This window comes from Equus przewalskii, chromosome 17 (genome assembly GCF_037783145.1).
Source record: "Equus przewalskii isolate Varuska chromosome 17, EquPr2, whole genome shotgun sequence".
In the NCBI taxonomy this organism is placed as follows: Eukaryota; Metazoa; Chordata; class Mammalia; order Perissodactyla; family Equidae; genus Equus; species Equus przewalskii.
Genome location: NC_091847.1, coordinates 21,641,337 through 21,660,567, shown reverse-complemented (window position 1 = coordinate 21,660,567; position 19,231 = coordinate 21,641,337).

Genomic DNA, 19,231 nt, shown 5'->3' with positions numbered 1-19,231 from the left:
TTACAAAAGAGGTCCTAAGGTTCCCTGGGCTCCCTAAAGCAACTGATTACCCTGAAAAATCTTCATAGTGTCTTTCCATTGACATCCAACACAAGGGAACCGAGAGATTGCCTCATTTTTACCTTCAAAGGGAAAAGTCAGGCTGGCTTCAAATAGTTAAAGGGCTAGTTACCTCACATTGTTAATGTAGGGGAGGAAGACATTTCCACTACCCTCTCTTGGTTCTTCTGCCCGAAGAACTAATTAAATTCACATGAGACAGAATAACAGGAGAAAATTAAACAAAGCTTTATAACATGTATACATGGGAGAGGCTCAGGCAAGCTGAGCAACTCACCAAAATGTGTCAAACCCCCACCTTAAATATCATCTTCAGCTAAAGACAAAGGAGGATGTTGGGGGTGGGGAGAGTCAGTTACTGGAGGTTACCAGACAAGCACAGTAAACAGGAATAAGATTATTATGCAGATTTAAGTCCTTGCCTTCTGCATTGATAAGAGTTTCTAGAAATAAGGTAATCCCCCTTCTTCTCGGTACAGAGAGGGAGACACCTTCACAGATGGAGATTTCCTTTACAATGTAAATGTTTCCTAACAAAGGGTAAGTAAACTCTGCTTCTCAGAGTTCCTTTCCTGTCGGCAGTTTATTAAAAGTAACCAGCCCCAAATAATCCTCATGCCAAACAGATACATCTTGGGTGGCCAATTCCAGTTCCCCACATTAACAAAGAGTGCGAAGAAGGATTTTCACTAAGAGCCAGGTTGAGCAGGGACCTCATCACAATGGAGGAGGCATAGATCAGAAAGAAAGAGGTTTCATGCTCAGCTCTCATTCCAAACCGAAAAAATGTCCCCAGCAAAGTAACCAAATATACCTAGTGTATATTTGGTCAAATCTTGTGAAGAAGATTTCAAATGGCAGAATTTGTGTTCTAGACAATATTGGGACATGGGTAGGAATTTAAACAAAACAATAACCAAAACAAGCAGATCTCAAGTCAACACTATGGAAACACCTGCTATTTGCCGTCTGCTACCCAGGAGGTCAAAATGTCTCCCTACAGTCTTGTCCAGAAAAGGCAATTCCTCAATTCAGTGATTCCTGCTTTATGGATGGTGGACTTCTGGGGACCCAGGGATTTTGCAAGGGGCCCTCACACCTGTAGAGATACAACTCTTATATGAGAAGATAAGAATGTAGAACCACCCACAGAGAGCATCGCCATTGCTCCTCACACGTTTATACACATGCTATTTTTCAAGTGTATACCAATTTTATTGCAATTAATTCATAGTAACTCTTTGATATTTGATATATCTCCATCAACACATACCAAAAATACATCAACTGTGGTGTGAGAGACGATGAACATTTTTGACATTCAAGGAGCCCCTTCCTGTTCAAAAAAGCTGGGAATGTCTGCCCTAAATAATTTACAATTATCAAAACGTGATAGTAAAAAAGTTTCTAATAATAGCTTCGAGCTGTGGTTCTTAGTCTTGGCTGCACGTTCTGATTACCTAGGCAGCCTTTAGAAACTCCAGTACCCAGGTCACTCTCCAGGACAGTGAAATCAGGATCTATGACATGAGACCCCAGCATCAGTACTTTTAAAGTACATTTATTTCTATTTTAATTTCTTTGAAAACTGAAAAGATGCACATGGTAAAATTTCTACTCATGAACAGGGATATACAATGAAAAGTAAGTCTTCTCTCCCACCTCTTACCCCAAGACCTATTATCTTTCCCAGACACTACCACTACCACCAGCTTCTGGGCAACAATGCAGAGACATCCTAAACATACGTAAGCATAAAAATTGATATTCTTATTGTTATCACATGAATTATTAACAATTATCTTCACCAAACATATTCCAGCCTATGCTGTACGGATGGATACAGTGTAAAGCGTGAGCCCACGGGTCTACAGAGAAACAAGCTGCTCACCCAAGCAAGGTCAGGTGCTCCTAAGTTTTGCATAAATATTCCTTCACTATGTGTTCATTAATTTTGCCATCTGTTAGCTCTCAGTGACAGACAAGCAGTAGTAGACACCAAAGGTTAAGAAATACTTTGGGAGATAAACTTTAGTTTGAGAAAATTCTATCAATTAACTTAATTTTTATGCAAATCAATGCTACTGTTAAAATTTAACCTTGGAACTAACTTGAGAGCAATTGCCTTGAAGGATTTGGAGCAGTGCTTAAGTGGAAAAGGCAGAAAGGGGTGAAATAAAGGAAAGATGGTTTGTCCTGGCTTCATCCCCTTAAATATCAAGACCCTAGAAGAAGAGGACACAAGTCATGTCACAAGAGTTGTCCAAGATTAAAATTTGCTCTAAAATCCGTGTCTTTATCTTTTTGTTCCTCTGGCTGTCTCTGGGTTTCCCCTTTTAACAACCTGCTGCCCTCTGTTCCCCCTTGAGGACAGGGACAATATCTTGTCATCAATGCATCCTTAATGCCTTGCACAGTGGCTGGGCCTGGAAGCTAAGACCCACAGGAACAGAGTCATCCAGCGGATCTACTAGCAAAGTGGCTGGCCCTTAAGTGTTAGAGAAGTAGGTATGAGTGCTTGGGAACGAGGCATGGGAGACCTGCAGAAGTCACCAAAGAAGACTTTATCTAAGGATTTTTCAAGGAAAGATCAAGAAATCAGAGGCCTGGGTTCAAATTCCAGTACTGCTACTGTCTATACGGCCTTCAGTTGGACAATCTTTGTGGCCTTTGAACTGTGTTTTTTGACCCAGTTCCTGGGTTTCCTTGGAAATGTGGATGGATGGGAGCATTGTGAGAAAGTGGCCACGTGTATCAGGCTTGCCCCATTTCACTGAGAACAGTTCTGTTTTTATCTGGTTGTGGGTTCTCCGTAACCTCTTGTTTGAAAACAGGGTTTCCTTGCTCTAAATCGAGTTAAAATCTACTGGACAGATCATTTCTGAGAGATTTCCTCCAGCTCAAACATTCTAGGATTCAATAATTTCTAGATTTAGAGGCTATGAAATTAATGTTTCAGACTCCTGAATTTTAAAATTCATCTCTTCTTTGACCTGGACTGAATTATATTCTGGAAATGCCATCTAAAATATTACAGTAACATTCTCATGCAGCCACTCAATGCACGTAGGCATAAATGCATGAATGGTTTTTCATTATTTCCCAGGAAAATCAATAATTCTCTTTTCCAGTCAAATATGTATAACAGCAAATAGGATTTACCAGGTGTGGGAGGGACCCACAAAGATTTATCTCTCCCAGTGAAAATCAAAACGTGGAAAATATTTTTGTTTCCCTCCAACTTCCCAACGAGCAGACGAGGAAGCACCATTTTCTGATAGCGCCCACTTCACTTCATTTAAAGATAACAAATGAGAGCAACGCTATCCTAATAGGAATCAGAGGACTGAAGGATTAATTATTTTCCCTGGAGCCAACTCTCCCCACCCTGGGGGAGGATGGGCTTTTCCTCAAGAGCTCTCCTGCATCACTGATAACGCTGCCTCATGCTGTGGAACAGCAGCGGCTGCAGTTGTCACTCTCAATTTTCAAATTCCCGTGGCCAGGGACTTAGTAAAATTCAGATTCCCAATACATCAGGAGGCGCCCTGGACTAGGATCTAAGAAAACTGAGTCTGCTCTTGGCTTCACCATGTGACTTCTGTGAGTCTCGGATTTCTCATCTCAGAGATGGGAAGAATGATCCTTGTGCTACAAGTCTCAAGGGGTCTTCATGAGACAAGATGCAGGAACGTTCTTTACTGAAAGTTGTCTTAGCCAGCTTGGGCAAATATAACAAAATACCATAGAGCAGGTGGCTTAAACAAATGGATATTTACTTCTCACAGTTCTGGAGCCTGGAAAGTCCAAGATCAGGGTGTGAGCAGATTCAGTGCTCTGTAAGAGCTCTCCTCCTGGCCTGTAGAAGGCTGCTCTCTCATTGTATTCTCACATCACAGGGAGAGAAAGAGTGCTCTGGTCTCTTCCTATTCTTATAAGGGCACTAATCCTAAATGAGGGCTCTACCCTCAGGACGTCGTCTAAATCTAATTTCCTCCCAAAGGCCCCACCTCCAAATACCATCCCATTAGAGGTCAGGGCTTGAACATATGAATTTGGGGGGGACACAAACATTCAGTCCATGGCAAAGGTGAAGCACTGCAGAAATAATAAACCATGTGTTGGACAAGTGTGGAATGATCCTATCGGCATCTCTTCCGACTTCTTTCCAGGAGGCCTTCCTGTTCTCTGGGGCCGAGAAGTTAAAAACGACACTTCTCAGACACTGCAACTGTGGTCTAATTCGGACTCTGCCAATCACGTACATTTATGGGACTCCAGTATGGAACCGGATACAGTGAAGAGCCCGGGTTTTGCAGGTGCCAACTCTAACAGAAGTGGCATGGTTTAGCAGTGGACAGCTGTAGAGGTTTTGTGATTGTGGTCCCAACCGCGGCCCCCTCGTCAGCCTGGTTCTGTGGGATGGCGGTGGGAGTCTGCCCTGGCAGCTCAGCCTACGGTCAGTTCCCTTAGTCCTCCAAATGATTCTGTAAACCACTTAGTAATCAGCTGTAAATCCTGCCTTAAACTCACTAGAGTCAAAAGATATTTCTGTTTTTCTTAAATACAAGTGCCAAGGAGCAACATGAGCTCAGAGAGAGGTGGAAACAGATCTTCAGACCAATGTTTAGGAGAACTTAAGAAATTCTGCGTGGGTTAAACAGTATCTCAGGACAGTCTGGCAGGAAAAGGAGATTGAGGAGGTGATCTGTGGACAAATTTTGAAGGTCCTTGTATGTTGTGCTAAGGACATTAAATGCTTATTTTGTAGCGAATAGAGAGCAACATATTCATGTGTGTGTTTCTGAATGGTCAGCCGGGATACACTAGGATAGCAAATAATCCCAGAATACTAATGGTTTACAACAGGGAAGGCTTATTTCTCGTTCATTCTTTCTACATGTCTAATACAATTAGACCCCAGCTCAGTTCCACCTGACTTCACTCTAGGACCCGATAATAGAACGTCTTCCACCTGGAGCATCACAGCTCTCCTGGCGCAGGGAAAGAGAAGTTAGAAAACTGCTTGCAATTTGTGACAACGCAGATGAACGTGGAGGAGGACATGATACCCAGTGAAATAAGCCAGACAGAGAAAGACAAACACTGTGTGACCTCACTTATATGTAGGGTCTAAAAAGTCAAACTCACAGAACCAGAGAGTGGATTGGTGGGTGCCAGGGACCGGGGGCTGGAGATAAGGGGGAGATTTTGGTGAAAGGGTACAAACTTTCAGTTAAAAGATGGATACATTCTGAAGATGTAATGTATATTACAGTGACTAAAGTTAATAATACCGGATTGTATACTTGAAATTTGATGAGAGAGTAGATCTTGTGTTCTCACCACACACACACAAATGATAACTAAAAAAAAAAAAAAAAAGGGAAGAAAGAAAACTGCATGCAGGCCCTTACAGCCTCTGCTTGGATGTGTCACAGGACATTCCCATCCCCATTTCGCTAATTAAAGCAGCTCTCGCAGCCAAGCCTGACACCAGAGTAGGGAAGAATAACCCCCAGAGGGATGGGCAGAAACATCTTTGTTTTTCACCACATTCTGGAAGGCTTTCAGAGAACAGATTGGAGGGGTATCATAATAACAACGAACTCTTACTCATTTATTCCATCATACCAGACACTTGTGACACCCTCTACGCTCTGCTGTGCTGGCACCAGGATGGAGTGGCGGATACGACAGACAAGGTCTTTGGCTTCACAGAGTTTTAAGGTGAACACTTATTATGTGCCCTGCACTGTTATAAACACTTCTCCGTGTATTATCTCATTTAATCCTCAAACTAATATTATCCCTAGTTATAGATTAGTAAACTGAGGCTTAGAGAAGGAAAATAATTTGACCAAGTCCAGACGGACTGTGGCAGACCAGATGTGAACCCAGACAGTGTGACCCCCAACTCCCTGTGCTTACCCTTCGTGGAAAATCATCACTTGCCTGGAATAGTCCCGAGGAGGGGTGATGGAGACGTGTGAGATGGAGAAGAGGGAAGAGCTTCAGGAGGCGGACAGCGGGGAGAAATGCCTGGACTTGATTATAAGGAGACATGAGCAGGGAGAGAGAGGGGTCTCAGGTGAGTTAGGCACGTGGCAAATGAGTGAATGGTTTAACTCTCCTGTAACCAACGTGAGTCAGAAGAAGCCAATTTATGAGGGAAGATAGCAAACGTGGTTTTGGACATTTAGGTTTGAGATACCTGTGAGGCATCCAGAAAAATTTTGGAAAAACTAGTTTGGAATCCAATAAGAAAGTGAGGAATAGGAATACAGGGAAATGTGGTTGTATGGGTCTTTCACTGGTGTCATGAAGTAGAAGAGATTGTATCCCAAGGATGGATTCATTTCAAGTGGTTAAATAGCCAATTCTAAAGTGCAGCCGCCAGAGTCAAATGTCCACTTGTTCAAATCAGCGTGACTTGATGGATTGTTTCTGTACAGTGGGGGAGATTTTTCAGGTGATGCTCAATTTAGAAGTTACCCTCATCCTGTCAAAAGTCATTTGTTTACAGGGATCCAGGTCAGACATTTGCAAAGTATGTTTTAAAGAAGAAGTTATGTTTCATAAAATGCCTGGATCTTTACTGTAGCTAAGAGGAAGAGAAATAAGTAGGGAGGTGTAAAGAATTGATCTATACTCTGTACTTATTGTGAGAATTAGACAGAAAATTCCATACATCTGGAATATCAGCCCTGCTATAAGCAAGGAAATATTTGGCTGTATGAAAGTGTGAAATATGGACCAAGGGGGACATCAAAAATAGTCATCAAATATAGATCTAGCCTGAGGGTCTGAGAGGAAGGAAAGGGAGCGATTCCTTTCAGCCACACTTGATGAAGGCTTGCCTCAATGCTCTCATTAGGATAAATATGAGTTACCCCAGAAGGGACTAAGGAGTCACTTTTTTAAAGTTAGAAACCTGTCATCTTGTGGTTATTTGCAGTTTCTGGTGCTCTGGTCCAGAAACTATAATTTGTCTTTGTGGCCTATCTTCTCTTTGTTCTGGAAAGAACCCTTTTCAGTCCTGCAAATGTAAGGTAAGTATCCAAATGCTGTCCTTAGGGAAGCCTTGTAGGTAACAAATGTAAATACTTAAGACTGAAATATTAAGTAAACTGCATAGCAATGTAAAATGGATGTTTTAGCAAAGTGTGTCCCTGAATTGTTAAATACATTCTTCACCGTACAACAGCAATAGATTGTCCTGTGTTTGAAAATTGTAGCTTGTTCTTGAGACAGGCACGTGAATTCTCAACTAAGTGATTACCCATGAGAGATGAGCACTGAGACCAGGCTGTTTGAGGAGATGAGAACAGGCTTGCTCTCTGCCCTTGATGCTGGAGGAGAACGTGGCCATGGCTGGATCTGCACTCGGCACCTTGCTACTGGGATGGGATTGTTGGGCTCCACATGTGTGCTGCACGGCTGAATGAGCCCAATTTGCAAAGGAATTGTTGACCAGACTACATCCTGAGAGTAGAGCGTGATCCCCCTTCTCCAAGAGGAGTACGTCACCCCACTGTCAAGCATCCTTTGCAGATGCTAATTCCAGGGCATGAACAAGGTGTGGGAAGTCCTCTCTCTTTCCCTTTAATTGTGAGTTCTTTGAAAGCGGGAAAGAGGATGGGTAGGCTTAAATTCCAAGGGTTTTTTGGAGCATTCCGGTGAGGGGAGCATTTTGAGTGGTCTCTGCCACATGTCTACAGGTCAGGACCTAGTGAGAAGGACCAATTCAAAGGACACTTCAGTTAGACACTCAGTTACATGGAAGCTGAGATTAATCCTTCTGGCCACACTTGTAAGTTTCAGCCTGTGTTGTGCTTCTCTCCCCCAGCTGACAGCTAAGTCTCTTTAGAAGTCACATCAGGTAGGACGTGGCTCAGTTGTGCTGGGAGGGTTACCAAGAGCATTGTCAGCTCCGCTAAGGCCACTGGGGATTTCAGCAGCGGTCTCCATCAGAGGAGAGCTGAGGCCAGCAGAGTAGCCATCACATGAGGGAGCAGCAGCAGAGGCCCCTGGGAGGGATTGTGCCTTTTTCTAATCCAGACAAAGGTACACGTTAGTATGCACTAGCGGCAGCCCTGCCTCCTTTGGTGGGAGAACCTCTATCCCCCATCTTGCCCAACGATGACCCCTGGGGCCCCTCTATTTCACATCAGGAAGGCAGCCAACACACTTCTCTGTCTCCAACAAGGATGCAAAAAGGATTTGAGCTCAGACACCAAGTCCCTCGGGGGCACCTTTTGGCCCAGTCCATCTATTCTAACCCCAGTGACCTCTAAATCCCTCCCTTCCTTTCAGAGGGAATGCCAACCAAACAGCACCACATGGAATAGACCTGAAAATGCCAACTTTGGAACGACACTTTGAATGGCAAAATAAAATTACACACTCATGACTCTGGATCTTGAAATAACTCGAGATGTCTTTACTAGTTCTTCTTTCTCTTTTTACTCTAAATCAGTATTTTTTTTCTTGGGTCTCAGACTTTGCATTCAATAATTCGGCACAAGATAGCTGGACTCTTTTGTTATACCTGTAAGTTTTGAGCCAAATTATTAATGTTGTGTCATAGGACAAAGCATCCAGAACAGGAAGAGCTCAAACAAACACAAGTCATCTTCCAGGCAGCAGGATTGTATTTGAATATTGAGGTTTGTTTAAGTTAAAATTATTGTTAAAAATTATTTGAGATTTTCTACCCATTTCAGCCAAAGTGCTTGCTTTTTGCCTCCATGTGTGCATCTCTCTGTTTACGTTTTCACAGCTTAGGGAAGTATAAGGGGAGAAACCTTGGGTGAAAATGAGAAAACTTAGACTATTTATATCCTGTTCAGGTACCTTCATATTGTTTGGCTTTGAACATGTCAACTAAACTTCCTCTTTTCCATTTCCCCTTAGTAAAAGTAGTGTTATTACAAAGGTATAAAGACACAATAATCTGAAAGAGCTTTGAAATTATAGAGAGCTTGCTGATGAAAGATATTAATTCTTTCTTCAAAGGGTCTACCTGCTACAATCCAGGGGAACCCATCTGCAGGCAGGAATTTGGACTTTATTTTAATTGAACTTCCAAAGGACCCAGAAAGCTGTTGGCCTTTCTTTATATCATCTGGCATAAACATGAAAAAAAAATGTGCACACAATAAATATTTTAACTTTCAAGTCATACTTTTCTTTTGATGTTTATTATATTTCTGGGAGAAAGTGTTTAGGCAGTGTTTTATCCTGGGTTCCCAGGAGATAGAGCCTGGGGCAAAATGTGTGTGCTAACATTTATCAGAGAATACAAATCCCAGGTAGAGGGATGGGGAGAAGAGAGTGAGGCAGGAATGGAAGCATCACTAAGCTGGCCACCACACGTTGGATCTCAAGGGACTGTCTTCCGAGAGGTCTTATACGTGACTGAGACACGATGGCCACTATCTGGAGGAGAAAGGAAGAAGAACGTATTGCTTCTCCACTTCTGCTTCTCATCGGCTAAAGGTCTGCCTCTCAGGTTTGTGCCTGCATCAGTGGTCCAAGCATCTCCTGGCCCTGCAACAAGGAAGCCCCAGCGGGGGCTGGGCAGCATCAGGTTGCACCCGTGTGAAGTTGCACTGCGCTGCCCTGTCCAGAAGCCCCAGCAGAAGGCCGGCCTGCCAGGGTCTTACTAAATGGTGCTTAAGCGGTGGCCTCTCACAACATACTTAATATGTACTTCAGGCATGATTTTATTTTGTAAAAATGCAGTCCAATTTGTATTCTTTTTCTGTATCACTTTTCATAAGAATATAGTCAACCAGCAATCCATCAAAATGGCTCACTTATGGATTCTTATAGGTCCTATGGACTTGGAACACTCAAAGAACCATACAGCTTCTGAAATATTCTGAAATATTGAAGAGCCTCATGGAAATGCTTTTTTTTTTTTTTGCCATATTTTAAAACTGAATTTTCACTCCTTTATACTCTATATACACAGGTTGCGTGTGCCCTGATCAGAAGAGATGGCCTGGTAGAATGCTAACGAGGTGATTCTGGGGATTTTTTAACCACTTAACCAGAGTCAAACTTCTAGCAGTGTCTCTAAGGCAAAACCATGAGGTTGGCCTTTCCTCTTCCACTTTCAATTCTTTTTTTTTTGAGAACAATTCTCCCACCTTCAGAATCAGCCAGGCCTCCAGACTCCCGTGGTTCTCATGCTGCTCCATGAGGAAGCTCAATTCCCATCCAGCTTTGACTTCTCAGATGCTGTGCCTGTGCTTGTGGACAGCAGCACTTCTGTCTATTTCCTTCCTTCCTTCCTTCCTTCATTTCATTCAACAAATATACTATCGAGCATCTACTCTGTGCCAGGCACTCCTTTAGGCTCTGGAGATAGAGTGATGAACACAAACAACCCGCTAGCTCTTGTGGTGCTACATTCTAACAGGGGATGAAGTTAATAAGCAGATAAGCTAATAAAAAAATAATTTCAGATGATGATAAGGGACACAAGAGAAATAAAACAGGGCGATGAAATAGTCTTGTAGGCTCTGAGACTCTAACTCTGGCTTAATTTATTCATGGCTGGCCACTGGTTTTGAGGTCTCTCTACACCTACAAGAATATTGCCCTGTGAACTCCTTTAGGCATTGGTGGGGGAGGTGTCTTTTATCTTTGCATCCTCAGTGTCTTCCTAAGTGCCCATTAAGCATTGACTGTCAATAAGAGACAAAATCTTATTCCAGCAAGTCTGTCTTCTTGAGGAATGGGGGATGATCATGTGACGTACAAGAAGTCTTCTTCCAACACCCCCTCCGCACATCACATGATGCCTGGAGGTTCTGCCCAGGAATGTTCCCTAGCAGGTGCTTTGTGGTGAAAGTTCAATGGCTTTGAAAGGAGACTTTGGCCTGTCTACTTTAACCAGGAGTTCCTTCTTTTCTCATTAGACCTAGATCAATATGTCTGGAATAAAGATTATCAGGACCAAATTCCAAATTAGCTCAGTTTTCAGACTTTATTATTTTTCATGCCAATGAATTTCTCACACTCTCAAAAGAAAGAGGAAAGGGAAAAGAGAAAGCAAAGCCGTGCAAACAAAGCAGGGTTTTAGAAGCCTTCCTGCTTGTATTATACCTGCACATTATTGGTCAGAATAGGCTAGCCTATGCTGCAGTAACAAACAATCTCAAATCTCAGTAGTGTAATACAACAGAGATTTCTTTCTTGCTCACAAGAAGTCTGCTGTGGCTCCATATAACTCTTTAGAGCAACTTTCCTCCATGTTTGACTCAGCAACCCGAGCTGTTCATCTCAACAGAAGTCCAAATCAGGCGCTATGGCAGCTCGTCTATGCCTTGGCCTGGAAATGACACACGTCATTCCCAACCACGGCCCATTAGCCAGGACCAATGATGTAACTTCTAAGTTACATCATTGCCAACTTCTAAGGATGCTGGAAAATGTGGGAAAGCAACCAGAATGTTTGCGGAACACCATTGTCTCTCCCACACTGGCCACTAAGGGTATCAAAGAAGGAACACAGAAAGCAAGAGATATTCCAGGGGGCCTGGTCTTTACCTGCCTTCCTGTCCCACCAATGCCAACACAGGGGGTCCTGGGAGCTTCTTATACAATTTTACACAACAGGTAGAATTAGTTGGAAAGGACACCTGCAAATGTATCTCACTTTACCCCAGATTTTGCTATCACTGTCCCCATCCGTGGTGATGGTTACAATAATCTCTCCTTGAAGTTGTAATTTCCAAAAGACAGCTTACCCAAAATATCAATGTTTCCCCCTAAATAGTTTTAAAAACTTTCATGACAAGTTCTGGAAATGGGGTCAAAAACACATTCATAAATAACCGGTTTCAATCATTTTGTGAGATGGTTATAAATATAAGGCTTTGATTTTTATTTTATTTTACATTTTGCTCAAATTCAGAGGGACTGGAAGCCATTATTTAATACTCACCATGGAAAGCATAAATTGGCATCTGCCCAGTTTTCCACAGATTATGCTGTGAAAGGAACAGACTCTGCAAATTACACAAGACCCTCCTCAGGGCTCTGCTCTTGTGGCTGGAAAGAGAAAGAAACTCTGTGAGAGTGTGTGTTTTGGTGTGTTTGCGAATGTGGACAATTAGCATCACTGTCCTCTTTTTTTTGTCAATTCTTTCAACAACATAACTCCAAATTAGGATGGTAAGCCCTAATTGGAAACTTCTGGAGAAGGAAGTGGATTGGGGTCAGGGAAGAGGTGGAGGAGAGAAAATATGCCCATTCTCAAGTTAGTGCCTGCCAAAATGTGGCAGAGCATTTTTTTCTTCATTCTTAGGCACTCTTGGATGTCTTTTACTCATTCACTCATTGAACAAATATTACGGACCAGTATTAGTCCCTGTGAAAAGCACCTAAGAATCAATGGTCAGTACAATTAACACAGCCCTTGCTCAAGGAGCTCAGTCTAGTATGGGAGACAAGTAGCACACAAATAACCACATAAACAAATACATAATTTGCCAGCCATGGCCTTATGCTTGTTTGCTCTCGGAGCTATTTCCTGCTCTTCCCCGATCTGCTGCATTTCCTTTGCCTTCTGGCTTCCTGGGTGATTCAGCCAACAGAATGCATTGGCAGGATTGGAGGGTGAGAGGAAGGGAAAAACCACGAGATAGTTCTCCTCCCTGACGGTGTCTCCTTTGGACAGCCCTGGCTGAGACTCTAACTCCCACTCTGTAGCTTCTCCCCGAGGGTTCCAGCATCCACCAGGCATCGCCAGCTCTTGGGCTCTGATAGATTGCTCGCTCCTCATCATCCCTCCAGTCCCAGGGATGGCAGTGGCTTTCCATAATTGCTTCCAACATGCCCAGCATCTGTAACCATTCCCTTCATTAAGCTCCCTCTAGCAAGGGTTTCCTTCCTAGGAAATCACATGATAGTAAAAACTGTGATGAGAGCCAAAAAAGGAAAGTATATTGTGCCAAGAGAGTATATAATGAGGATTCTGAGTTAGTCTTCACCGTCAGAGGTAACTTTTCCTGAGCAAGTAACATAAGAGGTGAGATTTGAGGGCTGAATCCAAGTTAAATGGGCAAAGCATGTGGTTAAGAAGGCTCCTAAGAGAGAGCACAGCATGGGCTGAGGCCGTGAGTCAGAAGACTTGAGAGCTGTCAAGGGACTGAAATAAGGGTGGTGGTACCTGAGTATAGGGGGCAAGGAGGGAGAGTGTCAGAGAATGGGGCAGCAGAGTTAGGACCGCACTGGATCGTGCAGACCCTATAGGCCATGTTAAGATCTTTGGTAGCTATCATGAGGAAAACGAGAAGCAACCGAAGGGCTTTTAAGCAAAAGAATAAGATGATATGCACTTTTAAATGATCACTCTGTCTCCAGAGTAAAGGATATAATAGAAGTAGGTGAGAATGGATTTGAAGAGATGAGTTAGGATGTACTGCAATAGCTCAGGCAAAAAATGATGTCAACTCTGGGAAAGGATAGTATTAGAAATGGAGAAAGGTGGATGAACTCAAGAGATGGTTAGGAGATAAATCAATAGGACTCGGTGATTGATTAGTTAGGGAGGGGTGATGGAGAGAGCGACGCCAAGGATGACTTCTGGGGTTTGATTTTCGTAGGTGGATGGGTGGATGGTGGTGACATTCACCAAGACAGGAAACACTGGAGAAGAAATGGGTTGTGTGTACATATAGGGGATAAGGAGGAGATGGATCATATGTTCAGTTTTGCTCACATTGAATGTGAAGTGCCTTAGAGGTATCCGAATGCATTTGTCTCCGGTAGGCAGCTGGATAGATGGGCTAGAGGTCTGTGGCAGGATGGATTATGGCTCCCAATTCTTCACTCTCCTATAACAGGATTTTACACCCACACCCTTTGCCATGTAACTTAGCAGTGACTCTCACCAGTGGGAGAAGCATATTTCTCCCATTGATCTTGGCCTTGGCCAAGTAACTTTTTTGATCAGTATAATATTAGTGGATGAGATGTAAAAAGAGACTTGAAATATGCTTTCATGTTTGGCTTGTCCTCTTGTGTTCTTTTGATCTTCTGTGAGAAGAATATGTTTTAGGCAGCCACTGACCCTCCAGCCTAAGCCCCAGATTGAAGACAAATGGAGCTGACCTGAACACAACCTGAAGACTGGGTCCAGCGTGACCCAGGTGAGCCCTGCCTCGCTGAGCCAATCTGAAGACCTGTGAGCATTGTTGTAAACCACTGAGCTTTTGAAGTTGTCAGGTATGCATCAGAAACCAAGGAATACTGTTCAAACAAACGGACCAGACAAGAGACTTGAATTTGTGAGTCATTGACATGTAGTTGGAATTACTACCACTGTATAGAAGACACCTCTCAGGGATCATCACATCCATTATGGAATCTTTGGACACACCCACTTAGGATAAGGCTGGAAAAAGCTTTCTTTTCGTTTTTCCTCCCCAAAGCCCCAGTACATAGTTGTATATCCTAGTTGTAGGTCATTCTCGTTCTTCTATGTGGGATGCCACCACAACATGGCTTGATGAGCAGCCTGTAGGTCCACACCCAGGATCCAAACCAGTGAACCCAGACCTCCAAAGTGGACCACAGGAACTTAACCACTCGGCCACGGGGTCAGCCCCTAGATAAAGGTTTCTTTGATCATCCCTTTGTCTTCCACCCCAGGTAGTTCATGTCGACTGAATATCTTTAGCCTCTCTTTCTATCAGCTCCAACCAGGCCTGATAATCAGGTACTTGGGTTCCAAACCTGTGTCACTGCATTCACCCTCAAACCCTTCTTTCTCTATCCCTCTTTTGATTCATGCATCTATGGTGCCTTCTGACTTGGTATGTCCTTGAGTGGCAATGGCATATGCCTCTCGAACATTTGCTTTTTAAGTAGGAACTTCAATGCCTTGGGTTAGAGTCAACGAGAATATCAGGCTTTGTGGAGTTGACATCTCTGTCAAGGGAAGCCTTCATCTACATTACAAGGGTGACTGCCTACAACCATCAATGAACACCATTCAACTTTCTTCAAATGCCAGTGGGAGGACTTCTGAAGGCTCAGTTTAGATTTCTTGAAAGGAGGAAGAGGAGGTGAATATCTATGTTATGCATGTGGCTTCATGGTTCAGCCAATTAAGGAATTTATGTGGTTGCTCCAGTTTACAGATATCTCATATTCTCATCGTCATTCCTTTTCTTTCTCATTCCTTTTCTCTCTCTCCAACCAAGCTCTATTCATTAATCAAAGCTCCTTTTACTCAGATTTGAATAAAGAAAACACATTAAAATATTTAGCTAAATCTCTTGTCCTATTCTGTGCTAATTTCTTAGCTTATTCACTACTGTAGTAGAAGTTTGTATTCATTTTCCTCCATTCCTCTGCTTCTCTCTGTATTTGAAGAATTCTCTCTTTTATTCATTACATTTGGTAATCTAACTCTATTCCATAAATGACTCCCTTCATCTTTCAGAGGACTGTTTCTAATGAAATTTTTCCCTTCTCCATTTTAAATCAAGCTGCAATGATGTTTAAGCCCCATAGTGGTTCTAATGCAAATATGAGGAAACACAACATGACATTCACATCCTCTGCACTGAGCATTTTAAAGAGCACTCAGGCAGGAGTTGGAGGAGCTGGGTTCCAGCTCCAGCTCTTGCAGTGGGTAGCTTGTCACCCTAGCTAGTCTTCTCCTTATCTTTAAAATGGAGATAATATCATGCTATTTACTGTATGTGATTGTTGACCTAATTAAACTGAATGAGAATTTTAAATATGGTCAAATAATGAGTGTATTTGGGCAAACGAAACAAACAACTCAACTCATAGTAACTTTAGGAACTCAATTTATTTTTCTCATAGAACAAGTCCAGAGTAAGTGATTTCTGGGGTTGGTTCAGGGTTCAACAGTCTCTTCTTCCCCCTCTATCAGGAGAGCACAAACTCTCCCAGAATGTCCTCCCAACAGACTTACACTTATTTCTCATGGGCTAGAAGTGGGTCATATGGCCTCACTTCACTCAAGGGAGACTGCAGAATCGAGTGTTTGGCGATCAGAAAGTGACAAGAAGAAAGTGGAGAATATTTGAGGGGATCATTTAAAATTATCTGTCGCAGAAAGCTTTGAATTAAAGTCGCATTAATCAATACACCTACTGTTCTGGTACCAATTCCAGTATGTGGGTTTTTTCCCCATACCTCTGACACCAGCTGGTTTTCCTACAGTTGAACTCAATTCTGACACTATCTAGCTAGAGATAGCACCAGAGCTCACAGGTTAAGGACTCAGTCCCACAAGACTAACCGCCGCCCACTTCAGCTGCCAATCATAAGTCCAGGTTGTCACCTGTGCTTCTGATCCATTGAAGTTCCCACAACCCTCTCCTGCGTTTGATTAATTTGCTAGAGCAGCTCTCAGATCTCAGAGAAACATTGTACGTACTAGATTACCAGTTTATTATATAAAAGGATATAACTCAGGAACAGCCAGATGGAAGAGTTGTATAAGGCAAGGTATGTGGGAAGGGGCGCGGAGCTTCCATTTCCTCTCCAAAAGCGCCACTTTCTCCAAATCTCCACATGGTCACCAACCCGGAACCTCTTCAAACTGCATCCTTTTGGGTTTTTATAGAGGCTTCATTACACAGGCATGACTGATGAATTCATTAACCATTGACGATTGGTTCAACCTCTAGCCCCTCTCCCCTCCCCAGAGGTCAGGGGTAGGACTGAAAGTTCCAACCCTCTAATTGCATGGTTGCCTCCTCTGGCTACCAGCCTCTATCCTTAGATGATTTGCAAAAGTCATTTCATTCCCACAAACTCAGGTGTGGTTGAAAGGGGTTTGTTATGAATATTAAGACACTTTTATCGCTCTTATCACTTAGGAAATTCCAGGAGTTTGAGGAACTCTGTGCCAGGAATGAGGATGCAGACCACATATACATTTCTTATTATAAATCACAATATCACACACCTAAAACCTTCCTTTCAAGAAGGTGCAGTGTTTTCATAGGTACAAAACTTCTGTTTGTTCAGAGAGGGCAAAAACTAGAAAGAAGTTATGTCAGTCCTGAGAGCCAAGTGTACATTGTGCCTCTTCCTCGGGGCTGTGTCCTCCCCTAGATCTAGATTATGGGTCCAAAGGAATCAGGTGACTCGGTCAGCTTTGTAAACAGAAGTTCTCCACACACAACACTCTTCTCTGGCTCTGAGATATTTAACCCAGGGACTAAGAGTGCAAGCTCTAGAGTCAGATGGGCATAGGTTGAATTCTGACTCTGCCCTTTTTCAGCTATTGATCAAGACAAATTAATGCTTAAAACCCTCAGGTTACTTATTTGAAAATGGGAATAACAGTATTACTTATCTCTTTTTATCACTATGAGGATTAAGTGGAAAGCACTAAATACAATGGGTGCCGTATATAGTAACCACTCAGGTATGGTAACTGTTATTGATGTTAGTAATAGTAAAACTTTTCAAATTTGCAGATTACCCAGCTGTATCCCAAAGATCCCAGGCAACAATAAAAGTTATGCTGAATAATGGTCTCCTTCTATTTGCACCTAAAATTGAACCACATGAATCCATCCTAGGTTTTCTGTAACTGTTCGTGTTTGAATTGCACACTCCCCCATACATTTCCTAAGGCCTGTAAAGAAAACTATGCCATTCCTGAGTTTGGTGCTCAGTCCTGATAATATATCTAGTAAGCTCATTAGTTGCCTGTGGTAATATCTTGCCAAATTCAATTTGCAAAGACAATAGCTTTATAGCCATTTCTTTTAATCTTGTTTATAATATTGCCCATTAAATAGATGTACCAAGCCAGATCTTGTCCATTTCAAAGCAAATTATAGGAGGTGACTAAGTGGTGCACCAAAAGAAAGAGTCCAGTGTTTCACCAGCAGGGCCATAAAATCAGACATCTGCTTTTTGACAAGCTGACAGATCCAAAGAATTGAAACTTGATGAATCTTAATGCTGTCTGTCGTAGATCACAATGTTCTTCAATTATTTCTTTGTGAAAGAATGACTAATGATAATTCTTACTAGAGGATCATTTGCATATTCAAGCTCAAGTGTTTTATGGAGAAGAGAATGTCAATTTGTTGAGAGGGCAAACCCCTTCCCTCCAGATTAAAATGCTTCTTTTCTACACACTGCTACATCAGGCTTGCTATTGAAACCTAGAGAGAGAGAAAATATAATTCAGAAGCAGAGCCCAAATCTATTTTCTCTTTTCCAAGAGAAAGAAAAAGTGTCTTTTTCTCATATTTAGACTAGATATTTTGAAAACGTGCTCTGCAGCTGCCATTGTTCACAGGGGGGAAATGATCTGGATACAATTGGCCTAATCAACTCTTAATCTGAGAGCATAAGTGGATGATTACACCTAGTGTGACCCACACAAGCAGCTGCTGACACCAGGGTTCTTTTGAAAATGCTACTCCTGACACAAATGCCAGGTAGGTGGCACTGGAGACTTCCGACTCTGGGGCTCAGAGAGAAGCTGAGCCATTGCATCCAGTGGAACTAATCTTGGAGCCAAAAGGCTGTTCTGTTCTCCAGATGAATGAGCATTATTAACATCACTGTCCTTCCCAGAGCGTGAGTGCTGCCGGCCAAGGTCGCCACCTTCCAAAAGAGTGGAGTTGGAAGGAATGCGTACCACCTCTACACCCATCTGATTCCTTAGACAGTTTGATACTGGGAACATATCAGGAGAACTTGCCGCTGCTATGAGCCTGCACATAATTACAGGGGGAACATAACAATGTGATGCAGAGTTAGAAAACACTACTCTCTACTTGGCCACGTTCTACCTTTAGCTCACTCCCTCTGACAGCGTACAGCCAAATTCGCACTGGACTGTCAACAAAGTCCACTCGGAAGCAGTGAGTGGTACGTGAAGGACAAATAGGAAGTGTCCGAGTGGGTATGGAGGAGAGGATATTTCTGGTAGAAAGACTATCATGAGGCAGGCCCAGGGACTTGAAACAGCATGATACATGGGCAAAAAAACAAGCAATGCAGTAATCTGGTTTCCCCTCCCTTACTCTTCACTTCCACCAGACCCCTTCCTTCTCCTCTGCTGAAACCTACAACACATATGATTACTTGCTCATTGCATAGAGAGAGATCACAGTGAGATCACAATACACCAGCCCACCCC